The 24,042-nt window shown below is 44.0% G+C and overlaps 1 protein-coding gene across 4 annotated transcripts in view; it reads left to right on the forward strand.

Moving 5' to 3' along the window:
• The window catches only part of FAM107B (family with sequence similarity 107 member B), a 131,122-nt gene that overhangs the window by 99,866 nt on the left and 7,214 nt on the right, over window positions 1-24,042 (forward strand). The window lies entirely within an intron of this gene.

Genomic DNA, 24,042 nt, shown 5'->3' on the forward strand with positions numbered 1-24,042 from the left:
TGTCATTTTTTTAAACCTCAACTCATTGGCTAATAAATATTCAGAACACGTGTTTATTGTTCAACCTCACCACGTATTATCGAGGGTGTGAGAGTAAATGAAAGAGATTTCAGGATCAAAGGAAAATTGACTTCTTTAGCTGTAGGCTGGCATGTTGAGCACAGATTCTGGGAGTGGTGTGTGGGTGGAGAAGGGTGGTGAGCAGTTGAATAAATGTCTGCTCTAGGATGGTGTTTCCCAATTAGTCTGCTGCAGCACAGAGAGAGAGAGAGAGAGAGAGAGAGAGAGTGTGTGTGTGTGTGTGTGTGTGTGTGTGTGTGTGTGTGTGTGAGAGAGAGAGAGAGAGAGAGAGAGAGAGAGAGAGAGCGCTCTTCCCCTCTAATCTGTAAATTGTTGTATTGTACTCTCCCCAAAACCAAGGATGATCGTGCCCCTTGCCCTGAACACTCCCATCTTGGAACTCTCCCTCTCACGTGTGGACCCACAACAGAGCTCAGGAACCCATGAACACTGGAATTAGAGAGGGGAGTGCTCAGAACTGGTGAGCCCTCAACAATGGCATAATGGATTGAGCACAGCCCTGGGAGTCAGAAGGGTTCTATTCTCGGCCTCAGTTACCTCATCTGTACAGTTACCTCATCTGTGAAATTGGGATTAAGAGTGTGAGCCCCACATGGGACAGGAACTGTGTCAAACTCAATTTGCTTGTATCCACCCCAGTGCTTAGTACAGTGCCTGGCATGTAGTAAGCGCTTAACTACCATCATTATCATTATTAAAAATAAGATTGGAAAGGACTGCCCTAGGCAAACCCTTATTCTGCAAATATATGAGTATCTGGAATAACAGCAAAAGAACAAATTCTGTTGCCCAGAGGGACAAATGAACAACTAAGGGGAGTCCAATTGTATCTAACATCCAAGTGATACATCCATTTGAACATTTGTTCATTGTCATTCTTGGCTCATTCTGTTCTTTTGTTTTACAGCTGCCTGCAATTTTAATCAAATTTTCCCCATGTCTTTCTGGTTTTGAAGACTTTGGAGTTGGGTAGTATCTTGTGTGTGTGTGTGTGTGTGTGTGTGTGACACACACCTTATAAATAGATGCTGCAGGACTCTGCAACTGATTTGCTTGGTTGGGGGAATAGGTTGTCCTACTGTTCTTTAGCAGGAGAAAATAACTGGTTTCTATGTAGATCACTAAAAAATGAATTCAAATCCATGTGGAATGTTGAGCAGGCTTGATCTTTGCTCATGAATTCAATTCACTCTCTAGGCGACTTGACAAAAATATTGAGGTTCAGAAGTGATTTATTGACCTCCTTGTCTTCATTTTGTATTTATGGAGTGCGTATTTTGTACAGAGCACTGTATCGACTACCTGGGAGCCTGAGACTAAAGTAGAGGTCACAGCTCTAGCTCTCGAGGACTTCACAACCTAATGGGTTGTACAGCTCTCAAACTCTTTTTTGATCTCTGTTGTTTATAGGAACATGCTGGTTTTACTGGGTAATGTATTTGAGGCTACATAGGTTCTGATTTCATTGCAACTCTGTTAATTTAACTAAAGGACACATGCAATATTAAATCTGCTTTCCTTTGGTTAAGATTGATCCAATAATCAATGGGCTAATCCATTTTCCCCCTCTTACTCAGCACTGAACCGCTTTATAATAATATCCTGTCTCTGAACACCCTGAAGTTCATAAATCCTGGAGGAATCCTTCCCTTATTGAAAACTCACCCCTCTTCCCATTCCTATTTCCCTCCCTGCTGCCTCACCCATGCATGTAATCCCACACCCTAAGCACTTGGGTTTTCATTTCGCCGCAGCCCCTTACATCTCCACAGCACTTTTGTACATACTGTCCATTGCTCCCCTTACCTGTAATTTATTGTCTATCTCCGTGGATAGACTGAAAGATTCTTGAGGTCAGGGATAGTATCTGACTGCTCTATTGTACTTGGAAAACGCTCAGTAAATACCAATGTTTGATTATTTTCCAAGCCAAAGCAAAAGGCTGTCAGGCTCTAGGTTCTACTGCTAGTAATTTCCTGGAATCTGGAAGATATGCTTACTGTAGTCCTTGTTTTACGCTCCCTGAACTGCAAAGTCTTAGGGCAGGGATTGTGTTTTCCAATTGTAGTCTGCACATAGTAAATGCTCAGTACATGCCATTGATTGTTGTTGGTTTGTTTGGGCTTTTTTAATGAAATGCTAAGCTGACAAGTGATCTCCAGGAAGGTTAGCAGTAACCTAACAACATTAAAGTTTCTTTCATGTTGATATTTTTCACTTGTTGCCATGGAAGCAATATTTAAAAGTCTTAAAATTTATAGCTGATTTAAAAGCTGCAAAGTTTCTGTATTGTTTTGAGAGAGAAACCTTTACAAAACTTGCAATCTTCCAGGTCATTCTGAACTTTTACAAATATTTATGCCATTAATTTCCAAAATATCTTGTCACTACAATTTGTCATAAGCACTTTGTTTCACATTTTATTTGCAGTGAATGATATAGCAGTCTCTTTCACAGGCACCTCTGCTGCCTCCCACCCCCTAACTGAGTTTCCTTCAAGACTCGGTTCTGGGTCCTCTTCTGTTCTCCATCTATACCCACTCCCCTGGAAAACTCATTTGCTCACGTGGCTTTAACTGCCACCTCTGTGCGTATGATTCCCAAGTCTACATCTGCAGACCTGATCTATTTCCTCCTGCTCTCAGGACATCTCTACTTGGATGTCCTGCTGTCATCGCAAATTTAACATATCAGAAACAGAACTCTTTATCGTCCTACCCAATCCCTGTCCTTCCCCCCGACTTTCCCATCACTGTAGACAGCACGACCATCCTTTCTGTCTCACAAGCTCCATAACCTTGGCATTATCCTTGACTAGTCTCTCTCATTCAACCCAAATATTCGATCCATCACTAAGTCCTTTCGGTTCAACCTCCATAACATCGCTAAAATCCATCCTTTCCTCTTCATCCAAACTGTTACTGTGTTAATCCAGCATATATCCTGTCCCGCCTTGACAGGATGTATCAGCCTCCTTGCTGACCTCCCTGCCTCTTGTCTCTCCCCACTCCAGTCTATACTGCACTCTGCTGCCTGGATCAGTTTTCTACAAAAACGTTCAGTCCATGTTTTCTGTACTCCTCAGGAACCTAAAGCACTCAATCATCTCGCACCCCCCATCTCACCTTGCTGCTCCAGCCCAGCCCGCAAACTTCGCTCCTGTAATGCCAGCCTACCTCGATCTCATCTATCTTGCCACCAACCTGTCGCCCACATCCTGCCTCTGGTCTGGAATGCCCTCCCTTTTCATATCCAGCACTCTTCCCCCAACTTCAGACGCCTTCCCTGGCTAAGCCCTCTTTTTTCCTTTTCTTCCACTCCCTTCTGCATCACCCTGACTTGCTCCCTTTATTCATTTCTCCCTCCCAGCCCCACAGTACTTATATACAAACCCATAATTTATTCATTTATATTAATGTCTGTCTCCCCCTCTAGACTGTAAGCTTGTTATGGGCAGGGAATATGTCTGTTTATTGTTATTTTGTACTCTCCCAAGCACTTAATACAGTGCTCTGCACACAGTAAGCACTCAATAAATGCAATTGATTGATAGCAAAAGTGGATCTAAGTGGAAATGTAGCCTCTAGCCCTGTAGAGACTACCACGGTTTGGAACCTATGAACTACATGATACAACCAGTTAAATAAGAGGGACTATTACTATCCTTCTGTTCTAAAAAAAAAAAGATTCCTGTGCTTTCAGCTAATAGGAACAAACCTGGTTTCTGGATCAGGTCAGTGGAGGAAGAGGTAAGCGTCCTCAGAATCCCAACAGAAGACCTGAGCTGTAGTGATCTAAAAGGCTTTTGGCCGTAGTGCTGTTTGATCTCCTCCATCTTCCTTGATTGTTGACTTCTGATATTTATTCAACACCTTCAGGCCCAGGGCACATGGGACAGAGGGATTTCTGGAATGGATTCCTCAAGAGGAGCAATCCACTTATATCCCAAATCTTCATGGGGCAAAGTTGCCCCCTGACATTCTCTGGTTGGGGTATTTCTGGAGATATGTTTGCTCTGTTTCAGAGCAAACTTGGCCCAGAGCACTTAGGGCCTTTCCCGGCCTAGGCTGACTGGCCGAGGAGTGAGAGAGTGGGCCAGACCCCCTAGCTATCCCAGATGGCTGCTTCCAGTTGGCAGACTTGGTAGGTGAGTGTTAGATGACCACAAGGACACGTTTCGGTCAAAAATCCCAACAGCCTTTGAGCTGATGTGCCAACCCCAGGCTTCAGTGAGTTTGTGGCTCATGGATGTTTCCCAATCCCTTTTGTTTGCAGTGAAAAAGGAACAGGATGAGAAATGTTGGATTTTGAAATGGGCAAGGTGTAGCTCATAGAGCTGTGGGTCTCCACAGACCAAGCTCTTTGCAGGTTATGGATGCTTCCAGTGCAGTCAGGACTTTGCTCCAGACCTCTGCCTCCCTTATTGAGGCCAGAAAAAGCTGTCTTTGGAAGGTAATCCCTATGCGGTGCCAGCTGTGCTCTTCCAAGCAATGGTATTTATTGAGTGCTTACTGTGTGAAGAGCACTGTACTAGGCCCTTCCTCAACCCTCTCTGTCTTGGCTCCACCCCCTCTGTCTGCCCAAGATCCCAAAGGCAGTATAGGCTTTGCGAGGTGCCTTCACAAAGAAACAACTCCCTCTGGAAATCTTTCTCTAAAATCTTGTACTTCGAGTCGTATTTGACCCATAGCGACACATCGCTCCCAGAACATCCACCTCCATCTGCAATCATTCTGGTAGTGTATCCATAGAGCTTTCCTGGTAAAAGTACGGACGTGGTTTACCATTTCCTCCTTCCACGCAGTAAACCTGAAACTCTGCCCTCGATTCTCTCCCATGCCGCTGCTGCCCAGCATAGATGGGTTTTGACTTGTAGCAGATTGCCTACCACTCTCTAGCCACTGCCCAAGCTAGGAATAGAATGGATATGCCTCTGCTTACTCTCCCTCCCATAGTCAAGACTGGTAGAGTACTGGAAACTCCAGGTGTGACTCTGAGAGGGGTTTCTCTAAAATAGGAAAGCTTATATATCATAGCAGTGGAATCTGCACTCTGTGTGGCGGTATTTCATGCAAAAGTCACCAGTCTCTCTAGACTGTAAACTCCTTGTGGGCAGGGCAGGGGTCTACCAACTCTGTTGTTTGGTAGTCTCCCAAGCATTTGGTACAGTGCTCTGCACACAGTAAGTCTTCAAAAAATACCACTGATTGACTGTAAAGAACATTGGAAAAAAAACACGTTATGGGAACAGAGAATAACTGTTCTTCATTAAAGCGATAAAGATGTTGGGGTGACTTGGGCAATTTTTTTTGTTGCCTGTCTAGTCAGCTCTCATCTATGAAGGCAAGAAATAATAATAATAATGATAATAATAATAATAATAATAATAATGATGGCATTTATTAAGCACTTATTATGTGCAAAGCACTGTTCTAAGTGCTGGGGAGGTTACAAGGTGGTCACGTTGTCCCATGTGGGGCTCACAGTCCTAATCCCCATTTTACAGATGAGGTAACTGAGGAACAGAGAAGTTAAGTGACTTGCCCAAAGTCACACAGCTGACAATTGGTGGAGCCGGGATTCGAACCCATGACCTCTGACTCCAAAGCCCGGGCTCTTTCCACTGAGCCACGCTGCTTCTCTAAAATCCCATAAAAACCCCCAAATCTCATTTTAGCAAAGAACTTCAAACTCCACTTCCTCTTCCTCCCACTTCCCTCCCCCCAGCCGTTGTTGAGTGCTAATGAAGAACTGATTTAATTTTCACATTCTCTTCCACCAGCCTCATGAGGGGGTCTCATCAGTGCAAGGGAGAATAGGGAAAAGCCAGGCCAACTGGATAGCAGTCCTCGAATACTTAACTTATACTTCCTTCCCAGGAGCAAATAGGAATGGAGTATCAGGAATTCAGCCTCTGTTTTTTTGCCCCGTTGACTCTTTCTATTTGCACATTTTGACGTTCTGTTCGGAGATCAGGGAGATGGCGCTTTACCGTCTTGTGTTAATAACAAAGGCAAACTGTTTCTGAAGTTTAATTTTAAATCCTTCTTTGAGTCATTAAGTCTACTTTTTCATTTGAGCCAGGAAGCTAATCATTCTGCCCTTAAGAGGGGGAGCAAAACCCTCTAAAGTCATTATGACTTTGTTAGAGGCAGGACGAAATGAACGTGACCATTTTCATCTGTTCAGTGATTCTCCAGGCTAGTGAGATTGGACTTTCTCACTGATTGTGCCAGAAGGGGACAAGACATTTTGATACCTACCCTGCGTCCAGACTTACAGCACTTATTACATATATGTCCTTTTATTTTGCTACTTCCCTTATCTGTAATTCATTTTAATGTCTTGCTTCTCCTCTAGACTGTACGTTTCTTGTGGGGAAAAATCATGTCTACAAACCCAATTGTTTGTACTGTCCTGTACCAATCAATCAATTTATTGAGCGCTTACTATGTGCAGAGCTCTGTAGTAGTCACTTGGGAGAGTTCAGTATATTAGAGTAGATAGACATGCCCTCAGTCTGCAGTGAGCTTACAGTCTATAGCACTTAGTTCAGTGTTCTGCACACAGTAAGTGCTCAATACATACTATTGACTAATTGATGTAGTTTGTGTTCTCAGTGTCTTGAATGGATATTTTCCCCCACCTCCCCCCCAAAATTAGTCACTCAGTAGTTACTGTGCAGAGGTTTGTACTAAGCATTTGAGAGTACAATACAATAGCATTAGCAGACACTTCTAGTTTTTTTTTTTACTTCTGTGCAAATTCAGTTTTTCCCATGGCGTCAAAATTTCTGGCAGTGCTCATACTGCAGTTAGAGGTGAGAATGACAGTCGAATTCTGGGTCCTACAGCCCTGCTGTCAGTCTAGTGGAAAGAGCCCAGCTGTGAGAATTAGGAGCTGTGGGTTCTCATCTGATTTGGCCTGAAGCTGGTGAACATAGGCAAAGAGCACACAGGCAGTTTGCATTAGCAAGAGAGTGCAAATGGCGCTCGCAAACTACTAGCCTTGCATCTCATCCCTCCGCACAGGCTCATAGTCTGAGACTTCATCCGATCCTGAGACCATCATCGTTTCTTGCCTTAAACCAAGATGGCAATAAAAAAAATCCCAATCCTTGAGTAGAGTAGGTTTCCCTGGTGGGGTAGATGCCCTATGGACTGAGAATGAGTCTTCTGCTTTGGTTGTTCTTTGCCATGCTTAGTGGAGGGCACTGCTCCCAGTGGGTGCTCATTAAGTTGGATTACTAGTTCTTTTCCTCAGATCAAGTAGTGGGCTGCTGTTTCCATCTTGAGTAATCTGCAAAAGAAATCCTGCATGTTCAGATGATCTTCTGCCTGCAGAAGATGTCATTTAAGTTTTAGGGGATTTTCATCAGATGGAAAAATCTCCTAACTCGTGCAGGATCAGCTGGAGAGACTCAGTTTTACATTTGGTAAAACTGAATCACCCATTCAGTAGAGTCACCAGTTGAGGGATTTCTTGTGGGCCACAGAGTTGAACCAAGTGTTATTAATAAAAGCAGCATAGCCTAGTGGAAAGAGCCTGGTCTGAGAGTCAGAGGACCCATATTCTAATCTCAGCTCTGCCGCTTGTCTGCTATGTGATCTTGGGCAAGTCACTTAAGTTAATCTCAGCTCTGCCGCTTGTCTGCTATGTGATCTTGGGCAAGTCACTTAAGTTATCTGTCCCTCACTTTCCTCATATCTAAAATGGGGATTATATCATCTTCTCTCCAATTTGTACTGTGAGGCTCATGTGAGATAGGGACTGGGTCCAACCTGATTACCTTAACTCTACCCCAGGGCCTAGTGCAGTGCTGACACATAGTAAGGGCTTAACAAAAAAAAAAAACACACAAAAAAATGAAACAAAAAAAGTGATGTTCAAACAGTTGCTGAAAGTGACCTCTATTAAGAGACCTAGCTCTGAGGCATGCTTGACTGGAATTTTAACTAGTTAATAATAAGGTCAGGACCAAGTCTTAGGCCAGGACCACTACTGAATCAGCTTGACCCTTTGTGAACTCTGTGGAACTGAGCTCTTTCAGGCACAGGGGTACTATTTAGTAAATTGCTAACTCAGTGCTCTGAGTAGTAGATGATAATAAACAGGCTTTCTGCTCTCAAGGCCACCGCCAGTGGGGATTGATTGCTTAATCTACCCCATTCCCTGGCCCCAGCCCTCTCATAAAACAGGGGATGGCAACAGTAATGGAATTTTATAAAGTCTTTAATTAAGGTTTGTCATCAATACAAGGTAAACAGATGAGATACAGTCCCCTGTCCCAGATGGGACTCTGCCTCAGTGGGGGTAAATAGACGGCTAGCACAATAATAGTGGACAATAAAATAGTGGTCAGTTTGTTATTGGAAATACCATTGATTAGTTGGAGGGAGGAATCCTTACATTCCCTCGCCCCAGTGAAATAATTCCAGTCTTTATTTACAACTTGTAATAGCCTCCCCACTCAAGCAGTGTGGAAGGGGCTAGTAGGCTGTGAGCCTCATGTCCTCATTGGGTTGGCACCAGGGGGACAGCTCTGGCTCACCCCCACCCCAGATGACACTGTGCAGAGCACTCTCCTGCTCTCCCAGCATCACAGAATGACATCATACATTAAGTCGCACATGTGCAGCATAACATATGGAAGTCTGTTTGAACAGCCAAACTGAAGAGTTTCTCCAGGGAACTGTCCACCTTTTCCCCTTTGCTTCACAGCCTCCGAATTCCCCTCCCACATCCCTGTTCACCCAGGTGCTACCTTGGCCCTGGACTGAGTAATGTCAGTCTCCTGCTGCTGCCCCTTAGTTTTGTGTCTGAAGCCGGGGGGCTGCAGATGCCCTGGAACCTTATGAGAGATAAAGTAGATGGGAGGGAGGGAGGGAGAGAGGGAGACGTCTTAATGAGGTCATCAGTTTGGATTGGTAACAAAACTAAAGGAGCAACCAGAACATTGTAGCGTATGGAAAACAATTTGAGTAACGTAGTCAACATATTGTTCAAAGACATAGTGACTTGTAGAAAATGGAATGCGTGGCTTTTTTGTCCCGTAGTTTCCCAGATGAAGCTTTAACTTGACATAGATGGAGTTAAAGGGGGAAAATAAAAGAATTACTTTAGTTAATATTTCCTCAGTCAGCCTGGCAAGCATTCCATTGAATGAGTCCGTTCTTCTGGGACTAAGAGGGATGTTGGGAAGGGAGTGTGCCCATACAACTGTGACCTGTAAATGAATATTAGTCTTCCTTTTTGGGGTAACGTTCTCTGGTACAGACCAAATATCTCTCTTCTTCTCTCCATCACTTAAATTTGGAATCTTTAATCCTTTTTCTCCATGAAATCAATTTTAATTGTAATTAATTCTAGTCTCTTCCTCTCCTGAAGTAGTAGTAGAAAGATATTTATTCAGCATTTACTTAGTGCAGTGTACTGGGAAGTGCAGTAGAGGCCCAAGAAACATTACCTGGTCATAAGGCACTTTCTCTCCCATGTGTGTTGCCCCCAGCTTTTCCAGTGGTGGGGCAACTAATATGAATTTAAATATGGCAGCTCACTGAATACATTAATAATAATTGTGCTATGTGTTACGTGCTTGCTATATGTGCCAGACACTCTTCTGAGCCCTGGGGTGGATACAAGCAAATCGGGCTGGACACAGTCCCTGTCCCACATGGGGCTCACAGTCTTATTCCCCATTTTACAGATGAGGTAACCGAGGCCCAGAGAAGTGAAGTGACTTGCCCAGGGTCACACAGCAGACAAGTGGTGGAGTGGGGATTGGAACACAGGTCTTTCTGATTCCCGGGCCCATGCTCTACCCACTAGACCACCTTGCTTCCTTGTTACATTACCAAATACATTACCCAAAGCTCCCTGATAAGCTTGTCAAGCACATGCACTTCTTTGAAACAATGTAATAGCAGCTTCTTGCCAGTTGCGCTTGCCCTTTCTTTGGGAGAAATTTCTTGTAATTGTTCTTCCAGGAAGGATTAATAGTTTCCTTTATAGGCTGCCACAAATAAAGGGCAAGTTTTCATTAGACGTGTTGAAAAGCCATCTGCCTCTGCCTTTTCTGTCTAATGGGAGTAATCCCATTCTGAGTGTCGGGGCTGACTTTTCTTTTTGTCATTGTATGAAAAACAGCGTTGATTTTTTAATAAAAGTGATGACCTCCGTGAGCTGAGAGAGACGTTAAAGCTGTTGGAAAGTCCCTGCGAGACTGTTGAGCAACAAGCCCGGTTGCCCAAAGGAAGATCAACCACATGGCGGTTAAAAGCTTGAGTAACTTAAGAGAAGAAACCACTCTTTTCTTGGGAATCCAACTGAGTTCTCTAAATTGTGCTGCTGGAGAACTTGAGCAGGTTCATTGGCACTTCCTCTGGTTGGACAGGCTCAGACCACTCACATCCCGGCTCTGCTACTTGTCAGCTGTGTGACTTCGGGCAAGTGACTTAACTTCTCTGGGCCTCAGTTACCTCATCTGTAAAATGGGGATTAAGACTGTGAGCCCCACGTGGGACAACCTGATTACCTCGTATCCCCCCAGCGCTTAGAACAGTGCTTTGCACACAGTAAGCGCTTAACAAATGCCATCATTATTTTATTATTTGGACCCTGGGTATTAAAGCTGGGTTGGTGTGCCCCATGTTGGGTAGCGAATCTGTCGTCAGACACTGTGGGGGGACGAATACATCCTGGGAGAGCTGCCAGTGTGTGACCACCAGCATCCCAGCTCTGGCAGTGCCAGGTGGTGCATCCCACTTGCGTAGTGGTACAAGGAAGTGGGATGCAGAAAGCAGCCTGGATAGTCGCAAGGCTTGGGGTCTAGACACAGCTCCATCATTTGAGCACTTAGTGCAGTGCTCTGCACACAGTAAGCGCTCAGTAATACGATTGAATGAATGAATTTGCCTCGGGCAAGTCACTTAACCATTCTGCACCTCAGTGTTCCCATCTGTAAAATGGGGATGAAATAACCACTCTCTTTACCTCTTAGATTTGGCACCCCACGTGGTACAGGGACCGGGTTGACTCTGATTAGCATAGTGCTTAGCACATAGCAAGGGCTTTGTTGTTGTTATTAATTAGGAATCCGGGCATCCTCAAACTGTGAAACCTTAGTTCTGCGGCCAGAGTTGGCTTATACACCTAGATCAGCAAGAAAGTTCTTCAACAGAACCATCCTAGGACTTGAGTTTATCCTACGGATTTGTGATAGAATTAGCGAATGGCCACCTTTCTGAATACGGCACGAGGTGGAACTGGGAGGGATGATTATGCACGTTGTCAGACATGATGCGAAATAGCATACTGTGTGGTTTTCTTCACACGGGTTCACTGAGACTGTAGTCCCCACATTAATTTCCTTAAAATCTTGCTCAACTATTTGAAAATCTTGATTCTTTCTTGCCTGCGAAAAGCAAGAAAAGAGGCAATGATAGTTTTTAAAATTGGTAGCACGGAGCAGGAGTAGTAATGCTATTTATTGAATGCCTATTAACCCAATGCACTAAGCGCCTGGGAAACACAAACAATGGAAACTGATTCAATGTTCATGTGCACATCTTGATGGGCAAAAAATAATGGGACTTTGTAATACTTTTTGTTAGGCCTTTACATAACATTTAATGCCTAAGTGGTTTTCTGTCCTTTTAGTGTTTCCCAACAAACTATTACAAGTCTGGAAGTGCTGCTAGAGGGATTAACCATCTGGATTCCTGGAGATTTCACCCCCCCACCTCTGGCTTTCCTAAGGCATTTCTTGGTTAGAGGGAATAGTTTAGAGTAAATGCAATAGCTGTATGTCACATTTTGTTTAGGGTGGGTTGTCCTGCCTGTGTTTTTTTTGTTTGTTTATGCCTAAGACATCCAAGGCAGCCTGTGGGAAAGAGGAGTTGACTGGAATTTTAGCTGCTGCCCTGAGAGGGTTGGATTAGTGGGCAGAGCAGAGCATAGATCCAAAGAGATTAAAGATGAAAATTCAATGCATTGAATTCCCTGTGGCTGGGATCCCCCAGGGTCGTATGAACACACCCAGCCCGCTGAAGAGTGTAAACACGTCAGAATCACCTTATTTTCCAAAGAGAAGCTAATTGAGGGTTGAGTGGATTGGGGTGGTTTGCGGGGTTGAATGATGCATCACGCCAACAAACTCCCCTTAAGAGCTTTGCGTGGCACTTTTCATTCCCAAACCTCAAAGCAATTTGTAAATCGCTGCTGTTGGCCCTGATTTTCCTCTTGGAGAGGCAGACAGCCTTATTTGTATCTGCCTCTGGCTTAGTACAGTGTTTGACGCATAGCACTTCACAGTTACCACTATTATCATTGTTATTGTTGTCATCATTATCATTATTATTCCCCAAGGACTCTGCCCCTTGATCAACGCCTTAACTAATACTCCTGTATGCTCTTATCATTTGGACCCAACCCCCTTCCTGTCTGTCTTGAGCAGATGTTCCTTTGGTGTCAGTTAGGAAAGAGGTGTCTTGCACAGCAAAATGTGTCCCTTCCTCTTTCTCTGGTGCAAGAAGATTCACGTCAAGGTTATGGGGTTTGAAAGTAATCACTTGCAAGTGTAAGACACCTTTCCTTCTGGAAACGTGAATCAATTCAGTCTCAGCTTTATTTTAAAATGATATCTAAGCGCTTACTATGTGCCAGGCATAATCAGGTTGGACAGAGTCCATGTCCCATGTGGGGCTCAGAGTCTTAATTCCTGTTTTGTAGATGAGGTAACTGAGGCACAGAGAGGTTAAGCTACTTGTCCAAGGTCACCCGGCAAATGAGTGACGGAGCTGGGATTGGAACCCAGGTCCTCCTATTCCCAGGCCCGTGTTCTTTCCTTTAGGCCAGACTGCTTCCATGTGACCTGTTTAACATCCCAAGGAAAACTAGTTGGATGGGAAGGTCCTTAATGACAGGGTTCCTGTCTGCTCACTGTTGTATTCTCCTAGAGTTTAGTACCGTGCCAGCGTAGCTGTTCAATAAATTGTACTGATTGATAAAGAAAACACTGGTAATGGATTAGACCCTTGTTTTCTAAAGCCACAGGTAGAGTAGGAAAAATAGGGCTTCTTCCACTTTATCAAGCTGGAGACTCCTTTTACTTTGCTGTAAAGGAGCTTTTAAGAGAGAGACAGGAAATAGAGGATTAGCAAAGAGCAGGCTCAGAACAGTATGAGAGAGGCAGACTCATATAATTAAATGTTATGCATGTCAAGTTATTGGTTGTGTAGTGAAGCATGCAGTGACAGGCTTGGTGTGTAGGTGAAGCTACAAAACCTGGGACCAGTTGTGAATCGAAAGTGGATTTTGTCGCAGAGTGGGTTGAAAAAGAAAAGGCATGTTCATTCTTCCCATAAAAACCATTGTGCAGTGATGTATACTGTCAGAAAGAGATTGAGATAGAGTGCTGCATCGCTGTGTTTGCTGTTTGCAGTCCTGATGCTGATTTTAATATGGATGTCAAAATGGAAACATGCTTCAAAACAAGGACTAAGAGCTGTACTTATGCAGAGCAAAAGACAGCTATGCTAGGTCAAAGACAATAACAAGCACTCTAGGCTGAAGTGAAGAAGGAAGCTTAGGGACTTTTCAGGTGTGTGTGGGGAAATTCCTGTCTTTTTGGTGGAATGTCATTCCATGTAGGAACTGGGTGTTGGTCGGGACAGATGTCCCAGCATGGTGCCTTGCAATCTAATAGTAATAATAATAATGGTGGTTTTTGTTAAGCACTTACTATGTGCCAGGGACTGTACTGAGCACTGGGGTAGATACAAGGCAATTGGGTTGGATACAGTCCCTGTCTTACAAAGGGCTCACAGTCTTAATCGGATTTTCCAGATGAGGTAACTGAGACCCAGAGAAGTGAAGCAGCTTGCCCAGGGTCTCACAGCAGACATACAGAAGAGCTGGGATTAGAACCCAAGGCCTTCTCTCTTCCAGGCCTGTGCTGTATCCATTTAGCCCTTAGATAGGAGTGACATTTTCCAAGCAGAAACTTCATACCTATCTGGCTTCAAGGGGGCTAAAGTGTCAAGTGTTCCAGGTGCTGCAAAAAAACAACCTGTTTGAGCAGTAAGGGACAGCCGTTGTGTGGCTGCACAGTGTGGTAGAGACTGTGGCTTCACATTAGCTTTTTCAGCCACACAGTTATCAATGAGTAAATTTCACCAGCCCATCTTTTTCTTCTGCATGCACGAAGGTCACCTATAGAGAAACCACTAATAATCATTGGAGAAAAATAACTGACAACCTCCAGTGTTACAAAGGAGTCCTGCCATTACAGTTTTTTGATGTTAGACTGTAAGCTTGTTGTGGGCAAGGAGTGTCTGCCAACTCCATTGTACTCTCCCAAGTGCTTAATACAGTGCTCGACACATAATAGGCACTCAAGTACCATTGTTAGATATTAAGTTGTGTTATGCTTTGGGGAGAGGAATTTGTAAAAAAAAAAAAAAAAAAAAAAAAGAATGAACATGGTTGAGATGGGTTTGCAAAAAATGAAAAACAATCAGTATAACCCTATTTGGCATTGCCATCCCACTTTGTGGGATGTTGGTTATGGTAAATGGAAAGTCAGAACTAGACAGTAAAGCAATTTTGGAAACGAATCCTGTGAGGGAGATGTATAATTGAGAAATGATGACAAGAAAACAAAAGAGAAGTTGCAGTATGACAGACATCCTCCAAGTTTATCTAAATCGATAAGCACAGCTGTACAGCTAGATGCCTTCAAAACTGGGTCAGAAATCAAATGAAGACCTCTTTTGTATTCAAGTGAAAAAATAGAAAAAAAAAACCAATCGGCTCACTAACCTGAGACTCAAAATGCCGCTTTCCCAACTGTTTAATATTTTTAAGGTGAATGTCCAAAGCGTTCAACTTCTAGAATAATCCCTGAATAGTCAAAATTTCAATTTCTCAGGGATTTACATTAGTTAACATTGTGCTGCATATTAATGAAGTGCTAATGACTTCCTGGGAATAATTATACAAACCTTTGCGTTGCTGTTATTTCCCACCAGATGATAATTGAATCTGTTTTATTGCGGCAAGTCAGCTTCATTGCTGACTACCCAGCATTGAGCCATTTTGGACCTACTGTGTGATCCCTCAATTTGGTGTGGTCTGCTGTTTTGAATCAGCCAGGAGGGATCAGAGTCCAGGGTAGGAATGGCCAAATTCCTTAATCTCAGAGGCCATAGGCACTTTTTAGCAACTGAGGTCCAATTCCCCCTCTAGACTGTAAGCTTGTTGCGGGCAGGGAATGTTTCTGTTATTGTTGTACTCTCCCAAGCACCTAGTCCAGTGCTCCGCACACAGTAAGTGCTCAATAAATAGGATTGAATGACCAAGGCACCAAGGAAGGATGTGGACTGAGTTTTACTCAAAGGACTAGTAATTTGGGCATCTTCCTTTCTCTCTTTTCCTTCATCGCCAATCCTTGAAGACGTACATTCCAGCATTAAAGCAAGGGTAGAAAGCATTTTATGGACTGCATGCTTCAATGTAGTGGGGGGGAAGGCGCAGTTTCAGGTCGTGTTAAGACTAATAATGGGGTTATTTGTGAAGTCCTTACCATGTTCCAAACACTGTAATAGCACTGGGATAGATACAGTGCAGTCAGCTCAGATACATATAGGATTCACGGCCTAAGGAAGGGAAAGAAAGAATAGGAATTTGATTCCCATTTTACATCTGAGGAAACTGAGACCTAGAGAAATTCAGTGACTTGCCCAGGGTACCACAGCAGACAAGCGGTGGGGTTAGAACTCGGGTCTTCCGACTCCCAGGCCTGTGCTCTTTCTCACTAGGCCATACTGCTTCTCTGCAAATTTTCTGATAATAATGTTATATTAAGCACCAACTATGTGTCCGGTGCTGGGGGTAGGATGGAAGATTATCACATCAGAATTATCTGATATTAAACCATCTTGGCCTAGTGGATAGATCATGGTCCTGGGAGTCTGAGGACCTGGGTTCTAATCTTGGCTCCATGACTTTTTTTTAAAAAAAATATATGGTATAGTAAGCCTTTACTATGTGTCAAGCACTATTTTAAGCACTGGGGTGTATATATAAAATAATCAGGTTGGACTCAGTGTCTGTCGCACATAGGGCTCACACTCTCAATCCCTTTTCTACAGATGAGGTAACTGTGGCACAGAGAGGTGAAGTGACTTGCCCAAGGTCACACAGCAGACAAGTGGTGGAGCTGGGATTAGAACCCAGGTCCTCTGACTCCCGGGCCTGTGCTTTTGCCAATTGGCCATGCCGCTTCTCACACCATTTTGCTGTTTTTTCAAATGGCCAGCTCCCTCTTTCTCCTCTTCATCCCCTGCCCACCTCCAATTATCCACTCTTCATCTGTTGGGAAATCCCCCCGCCCCGCCCATCCGGTCCTTTTTTCACTGTTGCAGGGGTTTCCCCTTATAGACTGTAAACTCCCTGCGGGCAGGGGTCGAGTCTACTTTCTGTCGTATTGAACTGCATAGTCTTTGCACTTGGATCTGTGACCTTTGGACAGTTGATATTCACCCTACTCCCAAACCCACATATCTTATGTACATTTCTAGACTGTGAGCCCACTGTTGGGTAGGGACTGTCTCTATATGTTGCCAACTTGTACTTCCCAAGTGCTTAGTACAGTGCTCTGCACACAGTAAGCGCTCAATAAATACGATTGATTGATTGATTGATATCTTTAAATTATGTATTATAATTTATTTATTCATATTAATGTCTGCTTCCCCCTCTAGACTGAAAGCTCAGTACAGGCAGGAAATGTGTCTACTAATTCTGTTGTACTCTCCCAAGCACTTAGAACGATGCTGTGCACATGGTAAGTGCTAAATAAATACCACTGATTGAGTAATAATAATAATTGTGGTATTTGTTGAGCGCATACCATGTGTCAGGCATCGTACTAAGCGCTGTGGTGGATACTAGCAAATTGGGTTCGATACAGTCCCTGTCCCATGTGGAGCTCACAGTCTCAATCCCCACCGTCAGCTGTGTGACTTTGGGCAAGTCACTTAACTTCTGTGTGCCTCAGTTACCTCATCTGTAAAATGGGATTAAGACCATTAGCCCCCTGTGGGACAACCTGATCACCTTGTAACCTGCCAGCGCTTAGAACAGTGCTTTGCACATAGTAAGCGCTTAATAAATGCCATTATTATTATTATTGTAGAGATGAGGTAACAGGCCCAGAAAAGCTAAGTGACATGCTCAAGGTCACAGAGCAGACAAGTGGCAGAGCCAGGATTGGAACCCAGGCCTGTGCTCTGTGCCCATTGATTGATTCCCAGGATGAATTCAGCATTCTGTGACAAAGAACTGCTCGGTTCAGTAACGAATTTGGCTGCTGTTCATCCTGAAGAGCCCTCACACCCCAAAGGGGTGTTTGCTTTTCTTTCACCCTTGTTCTCCGCACAAATTAATCCAAGACCTCAAATTTACATGAGAAGCCTGATAGGTTTAGGAGCAGTTTGGACTGTTGTGGTAAAACTCGAAATTGTGAAGAGCAGCGGGGGGGAGGAGGGCGAAGAGAAGATTTCCTCCCTGAAGAGTTGTGCTATTAGGGAGGGGAGGGACTGATCTGGGGCACAAAGTACCTTTCGCTTGCCAGTTTCCATGGAAAGTGCGAAAACTCGAATAAACATTCCCCTGTTGACTGTCAATGCTCCTTTCGTTCTGAGAACCCTCAGGGAGAGAGTGACAGAATGGAGGCTTGAGCTCAGGAGGTAGAATGCTCCCTGGGGTCCCCTTAGAGACTAATGTATTCTGGACATCCCGGGGTGAAGGTGTGGGAGTGTGGGGGATGTATTTATTTTTATTATTCTTTGAAAACTTTGATGTGTAGAGACCGAGGATAAATCTGGCTCATTAAACGGAGGGTAGAAGATGTTAATGACTAAGCAAAGCCTAAACCACCATAGGCAACATCCCCAACGAAGCAAGAATTAGGGGAGGGGAAAATGCTGGAGAAAGTGACTACTGGTGCTTGCTTACTCAGAGACACCTGGTGGATTGACAGTTCAGTCTCCGCATGGTGTGCAAAGTAGCGATAGATTTTAAGTTTTAATAATAATGATGGCATTTATTAAGCGCTTACTATGTGCAGAGCACCATTCTAAGCACTGGGGAGGATACAAGGTGATCAGGTTGTCTCATGGGGGGCTCACAGTCTTCACCCCCATTTGTCAGATGAGGGAACGGAGGCCCAGAGAAGTTAAGTGACTTGCCCAAAGTCACCCAGTTGACAGTTGGTGGAGCCGGAATTTGAACCTATGACCTCTGACTCCAAAGCCCGCGCTGTTTCCACTGAGCCAGGCTGCTTCTCCTATAGAATTTGTCCACTTCATTCATTCAATCAACCAGGCTTCTTTTTAAGCAAAGGAGTTTCAACAGCTGAATTTAATTCAAGACTCGTCCATGTGTAGTTTATAGGCTGTTTTAACCAAATCACCCCCCCCCCCCTCCCGTCCCCGTCAGTCAATCAATACTTCCTGAGCAATTACTCTTGGGAAGAGCCGTCCACTAAGTGTTTGGGAATGTACATTAAAGTTAGTGTCAGTCAAACGATTGTGTTGAGTTCTTACTTTCTTCAGAGCACTGTACTAAGTGCTTGGGAGAGTACAATATAACAGATACATTCCCTGCCCACAGTGAGCTTACAGTCTTCAGGGGGACACATATTAATATAAGTAACTGAATTACAGATATGTACTTAAGTGCTGTGGCTCTGGTAGGGGAGATGAATAAGAAGGGAGTGGAAGAAAAGGAAAAGAGGGCTTGGTCAGGGAAAGTGTCTTGGACGAGATAATAATAATAATAATGGCACTTATTAAGCGCTTACTATGTGCAAAGCACTGTTCTAAGCACTCAGGAGGTTACAAGGTGATCAGGTTGTCCCACAGGGGACTCACAGTCTTCATCCCCACTTTGCAGATGAGGTAACTGAAGCACAGAGATGTTAAGTGATTTGCCCAAAGTCACACAGCTGACAATTGGCGGAGCCGGAGTTTGAACCCATGACGTCTGACTCCAAAGCCTGGGCTCTTTCCACTGAGCCACGCTGCTTCAGTGGCGGGAGATGTGCCTTCAGTAAGGCTTTGAAGGGGTGGGAGAGTAATTGTCGAATGTAAAGAGGGAAGTTGTCCCAGACCAAGGGCTGGCTAGCTGCTAGATAGATAAACTCTAGGTACAGTGGATAGGCTGGTACTAGAGGAGCAAAGGGTATGAGCTGGATTATAATAGGTGAGCAGCAAAGTGAGGTAGGAGAGGGCAAGGCGATTGACTGCTTTAAAGCCTAAGGCAAGGGGTTTCTGTGTGATGTGGAAGTGGATGGGCAACCCCCTGGAGGTTCTTGAAGAGTGAGGAAACAGGCACTGAATATTTTTGTAGCACGGTGATCCAGGCAGCAGAGTGAAGTATGGACGGGAGTGGGGAAAGACAAGAGGCAGGGAGGTCAAGGGAGTTCCAGGAAGGAGGAAGGATGTAAGCAGGAGGACGAGGCACAATGAGTAGGTTGGTATTAGAGGAGCATCGTATGCGGGTTGGGTCTCCCAGGTAGGGAAATGTGGCTCCCCTATTGTATTGCGGCAGAAATTGGACACTCACAATTACATGAGGAGGAGATCCAGGAAAAGAATGAATCCCCAAGGAGTATCTGCCTTGCTTAGCCTGGGAAATCCAGCTGCCTGTTTCCTGATGGTGTCTGTACGGCAGGGCTAACTCGTGCTCCCTCTTCAATCAGTGGGTATCCCAGAATGCTCTCACCCTCTGAAAACCCACCACGGAGAGCAGAACGTTCTCCCTGGGGGATGAGACTGTCTAATTCTCAGTGAGCTGGATATCTAATGCATCTGACATTAGACCCTCATTTTATTTTCTCCCATTTCCTTCTGCATTGCCCTTGCACTTGGATTTGTACCCTTTATTCACGCCTGCCTCAGCCTCACAGCACTTGTGTACGTATCCATAATTGATTTATATTCACGTGTATCTTCCCCTCTACACTGTAAGCTCAGTCTGGGCAGGGAACGTATCCGCCGACTCTGTTATATTGTACTCTCCGAAGTGCTTAGTACAGTAAGCACTCAAATGCGAGTAGTAGTAGTAGTAACCACTTGCTTTGTGCAGAACACTAAACCAAGCCCTGGGAGAGCGTACACAGATGGGAATTAGGCAGACCACTTCTCTCCCCCGTCTTCAAAACCCTACTAAAATTACATCTTCAGAAAGCCTTCCCTGACTAATCTCTTATCCCCCTCACCTTCCTCCTTCCTTCTGAGTCGCTTGAGTTCTCACCCCTAAAGTCACTTAGGTACACAATTCCTCGCCCCACCCAAACCCTACAGCACCTATGTACACATAGCCTTACACTCAGTTGCTTCTTGTCATTTATTTTAATGTCCGTCAACCGCACTAGACTGTAAGCTCCCTGAAGAAAGGGGTCGTGTCCATTTATTGTATTGTACTCTCCCAAGCGCTTAGTAAAGTGCTCTGCGGAGAGTAAGTGCTCGATAAATACCATTGTTTGATGGCTGCCAGTGCAGGCAACTTCCCCCTGTCTGAAGAGCAGGTTTATTAATTTATGTTGCATTTTGAAGAGCCAAAGTTTGTGCTGCGTGCAGATTCAGCACGGCCACTTGGGAAGCATAGAACGATTTTCCTTTTAAATTTTTATTATAAGAAAACAAGGTATTTAAAGAGAAAACATCTAAATCTGTGTGTATAACGAGCGCCACCTACCGTTTGATGCTCTTTCTAGCTCCCCTCCTACCCTCCCTGCTCTATTTTCCTGGAATCCGTGAACAAGAACCTGGTTCTCAGCGACTGAAACACATATTAATGCAATATTGCCATCAATAGTGTCCTTTACACATATGAGCAGCTATACATGGTGAAGGAAAATTGAAAATTGTGTTCAGTTAAATGGACTTTTCTCAAGTTGCACTTCCTACTAGAGGTGAACATAATACTCATCGCCTTGAGAATACAGGATTAGTATCAGGTCACCCTAATATCACTCGATTCATGGAACTGGAGAACCTGTCAGGGGAGTAATGATCTCAAGACAAGAGAGAGTTGGTCAGCGTTGGTTGGAAAACCATTCCTGAACTTCTTCAGATGTTCCTCATGCTGTGCACTGTGTTTGGTTCTAACATTGTTTCCTGGATTGGGATTAGTTTGCGACTCACGGTTTGCATACTGGGATTGTGTGTAGGTTGTTAGTAAGATAGTCTATGCCTTTCCAATTTGAAGTGCTATATGGTTAGCGTTTAAAAAAGTATTATTATGAATCTCACAGTGAACTTTGTAGCCCCAGAAATGGAGGCAGGGGAGGACAAGTGAGTAGCAGGAGGTCCCAGGATGAGCCAGTGACAGAACTAAAACTTGCTGCTTCCCAGACCAGTGTTAGATGCTGCACTCTCATTTTATGAATGGGAAACTGAGTCACAGCCATTTTGTGATTGTCCCAAGCCATGTATTGACCTGGAAAATAAGGAACATTGGCTTATTCAACAAAGGCACCTTTACGGCAAACAAATTCCACAGAGCAAGCCAAAATGATCTCATTGCATCAGTCATTTTCAGTCCTTAAGACCAACCTATTGCCACTATGTTGTGGTATTTCCTTGCTAGGATCTTGTGGCTCACCCAAGTCGTTGATCATAACACCTTAGTGCCCACATCACATGAGAGAAGCATCAAGCTCACTCATTGTCCTCTTCTGTAGGTTGAGAAAAGCTTTAAACTGTCCTTCTGTCCAAGAATATTCTAGGGTTGAAAACAGTTGATTATCCTATGCAGGAGCTGGGAAACAGTTTAGAAGAAGCCTGACATGCAGTGAGGTGCAGACATCATCTAGTTTAGTTGAGTTCCTCCTCAACACTTCTGCTACACATTTGGGTATTCTCTTTCCCGCCCAGTAACATATAAATATCAATAAACTCACTTCTTCTACCTTCCCCCTACCTGGAAGTTATTTTAGCATCTGTCTCCCCTGCTACATTATTAGTTCCTCTAATGCAAGGATTGTGTCTACTCTCCCCAGCACTTAGTACAATGCTCTGCACAGAGGCAGAATTCAATGACTACTGACTGATTGATTACCCGCTCTTCCATGGGTCATCTACCCTTATCAAGAACACCATATATGTAATAGTTGTGGAGTGATTCAGAGGAGTTAACCACATGGACAAAGAAAGGAGTCCTTTTATGGACGTTTGTATTCTTTCTAGTTTAATGATTAACTAGGATAAAACCTGGCTTTGACTTTCATAGTGCAGCAAGTAGCTGAGTTAAAGGAGCAGCGTTGCATTTTAATTGTAACCAAGGAGATTTGGGTAGTTGTGGTAAGATTGTCACCTCTCCGGGCCTCAGGACAGTCGGAATCAGGATGGACCTCCTGCTCAGGTTGTCGTTTAGTCCAAGCAATCAAGGTACATTTAACAGGGTCTACGGGGGCTGTGGGCATTTGAAATCTTCAAAGACCGTTTCATAGAGGTTGTGTTCATTGTACTAGTATTTGATGATAAGTTTAGGATTCGGTGATAAATGCTTTGAGTGGCAGTTTGGCATTGCAATTACCGATCAGTGGTATTTTTTGAGTGGTTACTGGGTGCAAGAGCACTGTGCTAAGCACTAGGGAGAGTACAATAGAGTTGATAGACATTATTCTTGCCCACAGACCAGAGGGGGAAAGGGACATTACAGACCAGAGGGGGAAAGGGACATTAAAATAAACGACAGATCAGGGAAATGCCAGAATATAAGGCTATGTACATAAATGCGGTGGGGATGGGGTGAGTATCAAAGTGCTTAAGTATACACAGCCAAGCGTGTAGACAACACAGAGTTGAGGATGAAGCAGAAATGAAGGGTTCATCAGGGAAGACCTGTTGGAGGAAGTATGTTTTGTGTATGGTTTTGAAGGTACTTGACTCATAAGTGTTTAACGAATACCATAAAAAAGTGGGGAAAATGTGTTGTTCTGTCCTATATTGAAGGGGAGGAAGTGCCAGGCCAGAAGGAAGATTTGAGCAAAGTGGGATTGAAGAACAGCGAGCAGTTTTGCTCATTTAGCTGTATTTATTGAGTGCTTACTGTGTGCAGAGCACAATACTAAGGGCTTGAGAGAATACAATATAGCACTAAACGACAAATTCCCTGCCTACATCAAGCTTAATTCTAGAGGGGGAGACCAACATTAATATAAATAAATAAATTACAGGTATGTACATAAGGGCCTTAGGTCTTAGAGGAGGGATGCCTAAAGGGAGCAAGTCAGGGTGATGCAAAATGGAGGAAGAGGAAATGTGGGCTAGGTTGTAGTAGGAGATGAGCGAAGTAAGGGAGGAAAGGGGAGCTGGTTGAGTGTCTTAAAACCAATGGTAAGAAGTTTTTGTTTGTGAAGGTGAATGGGCAATGACTGGAAGTTTTTGAGGAGTGGGGAGATTTGAACTGGGTGGTAGAGTAAAGAATGGACTAGAGAAGGGAGAGACAGGAAGCAGGAAGTCAGCTAGGAGGCTATTGCAGTAGTCGAGGCAGGATAGCATAAATAATTGGATCAGCATAGTGGCAGTTTGGATGGAGAGGGAGAGACAGATTTTAGAATTTGGTGATAGACTGAATATGTGGGTTGAATGAAAGAGATAAAGACAATGGGTTATGGGCTTGAGACAGGGAAGAATGTTTTTGAAACGAACCCTTGCACTTCTGACAAGTCTATATAAAATAATCTCATAGGAGTGTTGTCTGTCCTGGGTAATTGTATTGACTCTTTTTTCAATGTTTCATGGTGAGGCGCATTCTGAAAAATATTTATCAAAATTGAATACAACAAAATTACAAACTGTGTGGCTAGAAATTCGCTGTGCTAAGGAAGAGCATATTTAATACTTGGCATGTGATAGCATGGTCTCTGGGGAACTGAGAAACGTTTTA

This window comes from Tachyglossus aculeatus (assembly GCF_015852505.1).
Source record: "Tachyglossus aculeatus isolate mTacAcu1 chromosome 12 unlocalized genomic scaffold, mTacAcu1.pri SUPER_6_unloc_1, whole genome shotgun sequence".
Classification (NCBI taxonomy): domain Eukaryota; kingdom Metazoa; phylum Chordata; class Mammalia; order Monotremata; family Tachyglossidae; genus Tachyglossus; species Tachyglossus aculeatus.